General features: G+C 34.2%; 1 protein-coding gene and 1 pseudogene across 1 annotated transcript in view; both read left to right on the top strand.

The window, feature by feature from the left end:
• LOC131662007 (WAT1-related protein At4g08290-like) overlaps positions 1 to 12,761 on the top strand; it is a 45,029-nt gene that overhangs the window by 23,686 nt on the left and 8,582 nt on the right. The window lies entirely within an intron of this gene.
• On the top strand, positions 10,788 to 11,497 carry LOC131593614 (uncharacterized; annotated as a pseudogene).

Here is a 12,761-nt window from a genome sequence, read left to right as displayed (position 1 = left end):
CTTATCAACAATCCAAAGTACTCAAATTAATCTCATTATTACCTTAAAAGCAAATTTGAAATGATGAAAGTTAATCAATACTAATCAAACCTTAATTGAACAAGATGAATCCTCAAGTTCAATGATCAAAAGATAAAAGAAGAAAGGGATAGAGATGAAAAGGGGTGAGAGATGAATCAATCAAGATCACAAGTTAAAAGAATAATTTTAACTACCATGGAACTTCACATTGATGGTTCATTAGAGGCATGGTAAGACCATGACCTCCATACAATGAATTTCTCAAGGCTTGCACCCATAAGTCAAGGGAAAGGAGATGAAGTGATATTAAATCAAGTGAAGATGTCTTTCACCAAGATGGATCACAAAGCATAAAAAACAAGTAGAAAATTCAAATGATTTTTAATGATTTTTTTTTAAATTAAAAAAAAAAGATAAAAATCAAATCAAAAATCTAAACATCAAATAAATTCTAACCAAAGATCACTGTAGGTCGGTGATCATCTTCAAAATTTTTGGATACTCAAAAACATTTTTAAACCAATTAAAACTCAATATAAATGAGAAAAATATAAAAAATGCCATATGATAAAATAAAAACGTGGAAAAAATTCATCAGAAAGAATATAATTCAAAGTATTTTTGGTATTTTTTCATATTTGTTGGAATTAAAATGAAGGAGATATGATTTTTTGAAGTAAAGTGAAATAAAAGAAAATAGAATAAATCAAAAAATATGTGAGGCGATATATTTGAGCTCATTAATTGACCTGGAAGATCTAATGGCTCTCATATGCGCGCTCATGGTGGACTCAAGTCAAAGAAAACACGAGGAGATGAAAATAGTCAGGCCAATGAAAACATTTCAACAAGCGTTGTTTCTTTGGTTGAGATGATCCATGTAATCATCTTCAACCTTTAGCCAAAGGAAATTTAAACCAATCTGCAGAGAATTTGTGAATCTTCAAAAGATAACAAACAGAAAAGCTAATGGTATCATCAAACTCGTCTCATCAAGAAGATATCAACCATATCCTCGCGAATAATTTATTCAAACCACAACTCGTTCGATTTGAGAAAAACCAAAAGATATTTTCAAAATTAAATTAAAAAAAATATAGAAAATGGATCTAACAATCAAAACTAAGGATACAATTAGCTTGAGCGTGTTAAAGGCTACATTATGGTATCAAATTTCACTTTAATTGAAGCTTCCCACTACCTGAATGAATTAAGCTGAAACGCTTGTGAAAATGGAGTTGGTATGAGGAATTGGAGGCGCCTCAGGACTTGATTTAAGTTGCTTTAGCTTCACTAGAGATCAGAGAAGAGGATAGGAGCAAGAAATTGGTTTGAAAAGGCTTCAAAAGGTGATTTTGAATTCTCAGAATTTTAAGCTTTGGTGAGAGTTGGGCATCATGTCTTTGGATTTAAATGCTTTACAAATGAAGAGGGGAATGTCCCTATTTATAGGAGGAATGAAATAGAATGTCGAGGTGTGGTGAATGATAAGAATTTGATTGAAATCGTGTCCACCCTTGAATCATGAAGAGTGTGACTTGCAAAGGTGTAAAAACTCACTCCTCTTTTTGCATTTTGAGTGCTAAACTTCTTCTAGAAGGTTGATAATCATATTTAGACACACGAATGATCCTTAATTTGGCTTAACAAATGAATTTAAGTGATTTCAAAATCTGATCATGGCATGATTTTTCAGTTTCATGGAGCCTTATTCACAAATGCATAACTCACAATGTAGGAGGCTTTATGACATGATTCCTTTTGAAATTGAAAGACCTTCCCACAAGCTTCACAATTTGAAAAGAAAGTTTCCATTTGGAATTTTGAGTCAAACGTTATCGGACTTTGAAAATGGAAAAAAAATTGCTCAAACACTTAGAAAAAATTCCAAAATTCCTAAACATGCCCTGTAATGTTCTTTTGAATTACATGCCCTTCCAAGCAAAATTATCTTTTGATACTTGAAGAGAATTTATAGATAACATCAAGAAGAGTCCATATAAAAAAGAAGCACTAAAAAATGTTTAAATTTGAACAAGTTATGATCTTGTCAAAATGGACAAAAATACTTGAATCTTCAAAATGACATATAATGTTCCCACATATCTAATAACTTTTTAAGCAAAATTAGCTCTTGACGTGCAAAGGGAAGTTGTTGGGGATATCAAGGAGAGTCATTTTCAAAAAGAGGCACTAAAAAATGTTGAAAATTGAGAGAGTTATGTATTTCTGACCATGGAATCAACAACTTGCCAAATTAGGTCAAACCACTTGAATCAATTTTGAGTCCTTTGAACTTTGCTTGCAATATAAGGCATGATGAAGCATATAGGAGCTTAAAATGATGTTATCTTGAAGCACACATGATGAAGATGCTCATATCTTGATGAAACTTGTTAAAGAATGCAAGGAAATAAACATATGAACCTATGGAGTTCCTTGATGAATCAAACCACAAAATCATGAGATGAACTTGATTAAATGAATCTAAGAGATGCTCAAGACATAACACTTTGATGATAGAAGTATTTCTATGAAGTTCAAGCTTTGGATGATAATGAATGATTAGTTGATTAAGGGTTAGTCCTCAAAACCCTAATTTAGGAGATGTGGTGAGTGTACTTAGCTAAACACCTATAATGTACAAAATATAAATAGAAACAAAACATCTTTTTGGATTCTAGTATGACAGACTCAAGATGTCATTCACGATGTCAAGACATCTGATCTATTATTAACGTAGAAGAGGCAGAACAGAAAGACCCCCTAATTGTTAATTACCCCTAAGGAGGAGTCAATGAGAGCTGGGATCATATATGTTCAGTCAACATAACCATATTGTAAACTTTATTAGTTCTATAAAGGAACAGCTATCAAACCTGAACCTGATGTTATACACGATGTCACAACATCCATGACTGAACAAACAAAACATTGCAGAAGATAAATAACACAGTTAATTGTTAACCCATTTCGTTTTAAACTACCTACTCTGGGGGCTACCAAACCAGGAAGAAGATTTCACTATCAGTAGTACTATTTTATGTAAACAACCTGTGGTTTACATATAAACAACCTCTGGTTTACCTAGTCACTACCCAATGCAATCTTTATCTCAGACATCCATCCAAGACAAGAGAACCTCTGCTCACTCCCTAGTGATACCTAACTGTTACAACCCTGCAACAGCTATTTACACAATTAACAATGAACAATAACTTGATCTTGCTTCACAGGTTCAATCAAGAACATAATACTCTACTCTTACCTACAGGTTTCGAGTGAGAACAATCACTTCTCTTACATACATATTTCGAGAAAGACATGGCAACCATCCCACAACCTGGGTGGTCTACCTATAGAAACCCTAATGACTACATCTTTTCTAAACAAGGTTTTCTATATTAAAACTATGTTACAAAGGTTTCTATTTATAATCTATTCCCAATCGGACTTGGGCTTACAAATCGCAGCACTACTTGTTGTTACAAATCTGCAGAAATCTTCTGTTACAATCAAGGTCTTTTAATCATGAGTTTCCTAATTTATCTCCTAAATTAGAAACTGTTGAATCTTCAATCTTCTGATCAGATTCTTCAATATTATGACTTGATTCTTTTGACCTTTAAATCTGCGCCATATTGGATTACAAAATATTCCACGAATATCCTGTATCTGTTGAGTATCAAACCGAATCTTCATTCTAGTTCCGCAGGCGCGATGTCATGAGTTGATGCCATGACATTCCATATCACATCTTGCTTGTACATGTTTTGTTATTTTATATTTGCAAGATTTATACATTGTATTATGTTTTGGTGCTATTATGTTTTAGCCAAACATAGATGTCAATCAGCCAATAAAAGAACCAACAGTTTGGAGTGGGGTATCTCCAAGGTTAAGTGTGTGGTGGTTAATATTTACTCCAAGTGCAGTCCTAGTGAGAAGAGGGCTTTATGGAGGGAATTCATTCTTAGGGAGGATTCCTTTGGGGGGGGATATATGGTGTGTCCTTGGTGATTTTAATTCTATTTTCTCTCCCTCTAAGAGGCTTGGAGGTGACTCTCCTAGGTATCGAGTTCAGAATTATCTTTGTGTTGAGTTTTGTAATTTCATTTCTCACATGGAGCTTTGGGATCTTCCCCTTCTAGGTAGGAGTTTCACTTAGTTCAAACTTAAGGGTAGGATTTCTAGCCATCTTGATAGGATTCTCATTTCTATTGATTGATGGGAGTTATGGGGGACTACTTCTCAATGGGCTCTCCCTAGAGATGTTTCTCACCATTTCCTGATCATTCTCAAATATTTTAATCAGTTGTGGGGCCCAAAACCTTTCTAGTTTAATAATCATTGGCTCAATCATCCCCAATTACCTGGGGTGGTCTTTGATAGTTGGTTTGGTTCCTTATCCTCTGGGTGAAAAGCCTTTGTCATAAACGAGAAAACTAAAAGCCCTCAAAGGGGTATTGAAAGTTTGGAACCACCAAGTGTTTGGCAATCTTAATGCCCAGATCAAGTCTCATAGAGATGATTGTGGGTGCTATTGACCTAAGAGTTGAGCAGGGTGTTATCTCTAATAAGGAGATGGAAACTAGGAACAAGGCTTCTATGGACATTAAAGTCAAGAAACAAATGAGGAAAATAGGAATAAAAACAAGTACGGAACACAAACAATATGGACTGTGAAATGCAAAGGTGGGCTATGAACTATGAAATGCAAAGGTGGGCTATGAACTATGAAATGCAAAGGTTGGCTTCAAGGACACACGTTCTAGAGACCAATAATTACCATAACCAACTTCATCGCCAAAAGCTATCATGATAATCAATGACAAAAGTATTTTAGTAAAAAAGGGAAAAACACAGATTCAAATCTGTTATGTAAATTAAATCCAACTAATATAATTCACGAAATGAATCAAGAGATTGATTTCAACAGAGCAAAAACTGACTTAGAATCACCAACTAACCTCATTGTAAGTTGTTCTTCTCTTACATTCTACCTTCTGAAAAACTTCAAAGAACCAACAATAAATTAGACCCAAAACCAGAAAGAAAATTGGTTGCATGATCTTAAAAACAAAAAAATAAAAAATGTCTATTTTAGAAATCATAGGTATCTAAACACCAATTCTATACATTTCCCAATCAGCATCTCAATGCTCTACACACTGAACAGAATTGATGAAACAAGAGAGATATAAAACCTTTCATGATAAATTGGTGAAGCCCTCATCCACTCTTATCACCTACAACAGCCCTTTGTTGGCCTCTTATTTTCTTATTGCTACTGTAAGCATATCGAGTGATTAAGAATCAATTTAAAGAATAAACATAAACAATTAACATCATATGAAGAATATAATGCAATACAACTTACGCAAATACTCCTTGTATGTCAAGATGGTTTAATTTAAGAACAACGTCTTCACCGGCGGCAGTCCCTATAGACAGCAAACTGACACTCCTGCTCGTGGAGCCTGATTGGGCCGAAATCATAGTTCCGCAACCTAGAAGTTCTTCATCATTTTCGTCTACAAACGATTGTTGAGGTCTAGTTCCCATCATTTATCTATTAAGTGTGTCATGAAAACCCTAATTGATAGAGAGATTGAGTAGCAATTTTGGTTTTGAGGTGAAATGATTGAAGTGTGAGAAAGAATTTGGAGTTTAGGGTTATGGGTCGATATTCTCTGTTCGGCAAACACCAGATAGAGAAAACACTAGAGAATGATGGAGTCACTAAAAATAATGTTATCGAGTGTTTTAGGGTAAAGTTTGAGAAATAGAGTTATTCACTTAATTAGTTAGTTAGTAGATTAATATTTTAAGTTAAAAAGTTAAACAATTTTTTTGGTTTATCTAAAATTACACTCGTTTTAAATTTAAAGGGAGTAATATATATTTGATTCTAATAATATTTTGAATTTACACCTGTTTTTAAGAAATAGAGTGTCTATTGTCATGTGCTAATACTAAAATTTGCCTTTTATTTACTAAATTTCCACCATATTTTATATTTACACCTATTTTTAGTATAGCTGGTGTGAATTTTCAAATTATATTCTTCTTTTTGTACTAGTGATTATTTGAAGACCAACAAATTTTCAATGGGCAACCATTGGAGAGTGTAAATAAGCACGAAGCAAGGTACTCTATTCTCTCTCTCATTTAGTTTTGTAGTTGATCGCATGATTAGTTTGTTCTTTATTTCTTTCAAGAACTGCATGCCATTAGGATTTTATCTTGGTAACGATTAATTGTGAAAGTATAGGTTTTGTTTGGATTGGTAATTCAACTTTGTCTTAGTAACGATTAAACCTGAAATTGTGGTTGTATAATATTATCTGTATAGGAAATTTTACGATAACACTCCTTGAGTTTGATCAATTATTCGGTACAACTAGTTTATTCATTTGGTTGTTTTCTATAGTTTCTCTATGATTGACATGCATTTTGATAAAACCAACCTAGCTGAAACATGTTGAATAAAATGTCATATCATTCAGTTTTCAACATGTTGAACAAGATGTCACAACATGACAGGTATGACATCGTGTTTACTGGAGCGTGTTTGCTGGAGATGATCTGTCAAGTATATCTGTTGTTTTATTAGCTACAGATATTGTGGAATATTCAGTTAGCTTATGTGTATCCAAGAGCGATTCAATCAGAGATATTTGTTGGTTTTCACCATCTCTATAATTGGAGACAATTTAGGAAATATTGGATTGAAAATCTATTCTCTTGGAGATCAAGCAACAGACTTTGTGCAGCTCCTTACTGCGGTTTTAGGCCCAATTCGGTCTATACTAATTCTATAAATAGACTGGCCTAAACCTAGTTTTGAGTGGAACTGATATTTGTATATTTAGGGCTCTAGGAATCCTTATTTTGGTTGTAAGTTCCATGTTTTGTTCATTCACAAACCTGTAGGTGTTGAATGGTGTTTAATCTCTAAAGCTGTTAAGCAAGGAGAGTAATGTCAGTTCTCATAAGCTTTTAAGCATTGAGAATTATGTGTCTTGGAAGAGTGTCTTCTACTTTTAATTGTTTGTGGTGTTTGTCATGGGTTGTGACTGTGGGCATTTGAGGAGCGTCTCATACCTAGGTGAGTCTTAGGTAGAAGTCATAGGAAGTGTACTGATTAAGTGAGAAGTTATAAACGTGAGAGTTTAGCTTTGAATTGATACTATCAATATATTTATTTCATCCTGTGCTTGGTAGCCCCTAGAGTAGGAAGGTTGTTCCGAACTGGGTAAACAATCCTTGTGTCTTTTACCTTTCTGCACTATTTTTCATTACTACTGCAATCTTGTTCCATAAACTTTATAAACGGATATTTGTGTCGTGACATCTCATTCGACATCACATATCTGATACCAAAATTTCATTTTCAATTATCCATCTTGTTTGTGTTGTGAGCTGAGACTAAGTATATTCGTGTAACTTCCAATCGATAAGCTTGATTTATTTTATGCTAAATTTGCTTCCACTGCACAAGATTAAATTTTACTTTTAAAACTCTGATAAAAATCTTTCAAACTATTTTCAAAATGAATTTTACATTTGAAGGTCTATTCAACCCCATATACCATTTAGTCCATATTCTCACCTAACATTGTGTGCATCGCCTTAGTACTACAAGACTTACTCTTGTTTTATTTTCATTTAAGTGATCAAATGAAAAGATAAAACACTAAGAACAGAATCAAGCAAGATTTCACAGCTTCATAGCTTTAGTTCCTATTTAACTTTTTTTTAGTTCTTTCAAATAGAACATAAACATTGGGTTTTAGGCTTGCTTCTTAACTGAAGATGCTTAAATTGTCTATTTGTTATTCAATTGTCATCATCCAAACTTTAGAGGATATTAACCTGCATAACACATAGAACCATAAGACTCATGCTTACATTGGGAATTATTCTTCTTCTAAGGTAACAAAAAACACCTCTTTCTCTTATGTACTTTTTATTGTTTGCTAAGGCGCCACAAAGGTAGATATGGAAAAGTCGAAAGGATATATGGTTGCCAAGGATGGAAATAAGGTAGGCATTTTTTATCTTAGGGAAGTTTCCTGGGGTTTCTCTTTCCATGCTTTACCCTTGAAGAATTGAGTTTTATCGAGAATGACTTCAGACAAGAATGAATGGTTCATACTTACATCAGGGTGCACCGTTAAGCTTTTAAAAGAGGCCATACATATAGTTAAGTAATGTGCTAGGGGTTCTATACCATGCCTTCACCGAGGTAGATTCCTCCTCGAACTCGGGGGTGCTTCCATCAGAAAAAGGTAAGAGTGTGTGCAACATATATAAAGGATGTGCCTTCCTATTCATTAATGTTTGTTTTCTCGGCTATTCCTTTAATTATTTTGAAGTGACAATCCTCAATAACCTTGAGGTTTGCCCTTTTTAATTGCATCTGTGAGTTAAGCACACATCAAGATATTTTAGCATTTGTGTGAATATAAGAGGAGCATGTTGATCTTGAAGCTCTTTTTGCATCTTTTCAATATCCAGCGTAGCTCGGCCAACTCGGAAAGAAACCAAGATTTTCTCCCCCTTAGTAAGGGTATGAGTATATTCGAGGTGTATACTAACACTGACAAATTTCATGGGTAGGTATTTCTTAATTACTCTCCTCATCGAGGTCTGTAACACAAATATACACAATGTTAAGCCTAACGTGCTTTTGAAAGTTCTGGATAGATTTCAAAAGTTGTAGGATTAGAACCACTTTCTAGTCGAGTTAAGAACATATGTTTATATCCTTGATAACCTATCTCGGGAGGAAAATTATTTAAAGAACAAAGTGGTGGACTTCTAGGAAGGAATAGGTTTTATTGATGGTGATAGGTCATTCACAGTGATGTCAAAGAAGCATATGAAATGATACATAGACATGTTTCTGCTAGTGGAGTCCACCACCAAAGAGGAAAAGCGTGACTTATGGCGAGTGGTAGAAGATTCTCTTTTCTTTAACTTGTTGTTTTGATGCAAGTGTCGTATGGTTTATTTTTCTTTTTTTTATGAATAAAACTGGTTGATACCAAACGATACACAAAATTACTCATTTGCCTCGTGAAGTTGTTGTTTTTTTGGTGCTAGATGAGGTTAATATCTCGTGGGAGTGTTGATTCGGCCTCTTTCATTCCTCCATTTCAATTAATTCTAAAATGGGGAACCTTATTGATCAATTTGTATTGCTGTACTCTCTAAATCTGGTGTTTCATATGATTGGAGGGGATCCCTTTTAGAGAACCGTTCTCGAAAAGGAAATAATTAGTTGAGTTAGATCTAGGTAGGTCGGGTCTTAGTGGGAGTTCATCAACAACCCCGACAAGTGTGTCACCGTTGATATTGGCTCATCTAGGCCCTAAGACACCTAGAGTCATTAGTGTAAAAAGTACTTTTTACATCGGACGAAAAGTACTTTTTACATCGGGTCTGGGCCCGATGTAAAGCCAAGCGATGTAATAAGTCAGAGACATTTTACATCGGGCCAAGGTCTGATGTGAAAAATTAACATACCACATTGGTTGAATTCAGACGTCTGATGTGAAAAATAATGCAAGAGTTAAAGAAAAAAATATATACGCCATATTTTACATCGGTTTTCCTGTTCGCCCGATGTAATAGACACTTTTTACATCGATTTGCCACTATGCCCGGTGTAATATATAACTTTTTACATCGGTTTTCCATTTTGCCTGATGTAATATGTTTTTTGCTTTTAAGCGTATAATAGCTGTTTTTCCTATTTTAACCTATAATTTTATTTTTTACCTAATTTTCCATATAACTTTCAAATACCACACATGCCAATGTTATGTCGCTATTTTGTACATTTTTCCCACAACACACATACCACATTTAGGTCACTATTTTCATATTTTTCAAACCAATGAAGGATATAATTTCATTGCACCAAATAGCTAAGATGCATATATAATATATTCTTCGAAATTTACAAAAGTATTAATCTTGAATACATAAGTGTAATCTCAAATACACAAGTGTACAAAATTATAAGAAAGCTTACACACGATGAACTACTACAAAATAACAAAACAACAAATATCCAACCATTTAAGTCATTTCGCGCACTTGAAATACCAACATGCATTCACGAGAAGATGAGTTGTAGCTTCTGAATACAACACCAAAATTACTTTACCTGAGAATAAACAATAACACTAATTAACATCAACAGACAACACCAAAGTCAAGAAACTAGCTCGAATAAAAAATATAGACAATTCAATATAACTCACAAGATAAAGCTTAACCTTTATATATCAATAAATCAATTGATATAACTTTCTTTATAACATATAAAATATAAGAGAGATAAACTACAACTCTCAAGTTTCATCTACTTTTTTTCTCAAAAGAAAACAAAATAAGTTCAAATTAATCCCTTCTATTTGACCATTGATTATCAGATAGGTCATGTCATTCATATGGCAAGTTAATGAGTCACTTCACTATAACTATCAATATTGTAAATAATATAAACTAACAAAGGAACATAAATTAGAAACATTTCACATTGACAGAAATCAATTTAAGAACACACCAAAAATATAGGCAGTATGTAGTAAAATTGAAACTAATACAGTTTTATTAGAAAACCATCAAAAGTCAACACCTAGCAACAAGTTAAAACCCAGATAAAGGCCACATTCGTGTTCAAAAATATGTTTTGAAAGAGTTGGTATATAGAACACAATATTGACTTAGAATCTAACCGTTGATAATCTATGAGGTTTTTGGGCTTGAATGGTGCATATGTTACTATACTATTAGGCTTAAAAAATCAGAATTTGAATTCAGAGTTAGAAATTATACAAAAGAAACTAGCCTCCTTTTTAACCGAAGAGTCTTGAACTAATAAACTGATCCAGATATAATGAAGGTACCATACAACGAATTTGAATTTAAACAAGCTCTAAAGACTCATACAAATGTCTGTCAGAAGTAAAATTTATATATAGGTATAGATAAACATAATGATGGTAGCATAAGCATTAGAAATAGATCAACCAATCATAGCAAAAGTAAAAAATTAGGGTTACATTTTACCTGTCTAGATGGGAGAAGTCTAGCAGTCCAACCTTCAATCTCCTTGACACCAACATCAAAGCCAGGATTAATAACCCCACATTTGTTCAACCTACCATTCAACTCAACAACAATCTTTCTAGATCTATGATCATCAACATACTCAAACTCCCCAATATATCGTGCAAATAACCAACCCTAAAAAGTCAAATAAAAAACCCTAAAAATATTTAATCTACCAAATAAACATGATATTTTTAAAATATAGTGTTTCTGCATCACAATGAGGAACTTGATGATAACTTTAGATGATGGCCTTATCATGGACTTGGCGCTTTCCTCTTTTCTCAGCATTGTACATACTCTTTAGAGCATCGTTCAACACACTGACTCTCACCATGATTACTGAGATTCACAAGTTTGGATTACAATCAATTAGAGGTAATAGTGCTCAATTGGAAGATTTTTCAAATGATCGATTTTACCGACGAAGAAGATAAGGGTGGTTGAAACACCGTCGCCGTCGATTCAAACCTCCGTTAAAGACAACAACATATCAAGCACCTACCTGCCTTTCTAGCAGACAAAAGAAAGACCATGATTGCAAATCTAAATTATTGATAAGTCAAAAGAGAGGTAGTTTTCCCATCTTTCTTCTAATTATCAATAACAGAGTCGTTAAAACGAGAAGGAAGAACCTGAACTCGCCCTCTCGAAGTTCGAACCAGCGGCGGTCGCTGAAACTGACTTTTCTTCACCAGAACCATCTCCTCCTTTGACTTCGACTCAACTTCACCAGGGGAGCACGGAGCTTGCGTGCACCACGACGCAACGAATCCCCTCTCCGATACACCAACACTCAACAAGGAAAATTGAACTCCGAAGCTCATAAGCGATAAACCCTAATTGCAAATTGAGTTATGAAAAAACAGAGCAACCGAAGAAACAAAAACAAGTTAGAGTTTTGAAGAAATGAAGGAAGAGAAGAGAGTTTGAAGAAAGAGATTTGAATTGAAAAAAGAGAATGTCAGAAAACCTGATGGAGAAGATCGAATGAGCAGAGAAATGAAGAAATAGGGATATGTTGTTCGGGTAAACTCGCTCTTTCTCTTTCTCTCTCTACAACTGCTATCTAGGAAGGTGCAAGGGAAGGAGCGGCGTGCGAGAGAGGTTTTGAGAGAAAGGGGACGACGCAGAGAGAGAAAGAAGAAAAAGAAATATGTTTTGGGTTGGAAAGGGGATTAGGGTTTTAGTGGAGAAAGTGACTTTTCCCATCGGTTTATTCATTGGGCCAATGTAACAGCCATCACTTTTTCCATCGGTGCATATATGGCCCGATGTAAACGCCCTAAGTGGTCCACTTTTCCCATCGGTTTCTTTCTCCACCGATGTAAAAGCCCTTATAACCTATTTTCGTTTTAATTACAAGTTTGCCACCGTGTTATTTTTCTCATCATTTGAGTTAAATACCTGATGTAAAATCACTAAATTAAATTTTTTTCCCATCATTTGAGTTAAATACCTGATGTAAAATCCTTTGACAAATATTTTTCACATCAATTATCTTAATACCTGATATAAAATCTTAAAATCAAATGTCTTTTTTTTAGTAGTGAGTGGGCCGATTTCCTGACGAGTTCATCAAGTCGTGCAATTTCTTGAGGGAAATCGGT

This window comes from Vicia villosa, linkage group LG3 (assembly GCF_029867415.1).
Source record: "Vicia villosa cultivar HV-30 ecotype Madison, WI linkage group LG3, Vvil1.0, whole genome shotgun sequence".
Taxonomy (NCBI): Eukaryota; Viridiplantae; Streptophyta; class Magnoliopsida; order Fabales; family Fabaceae; genus Vicia; species Vicia villosa.
Note: the sequence above shows the minus strand (reverse complement) of the source record. Positions and strands in the feature narration are given on the sequence as shown.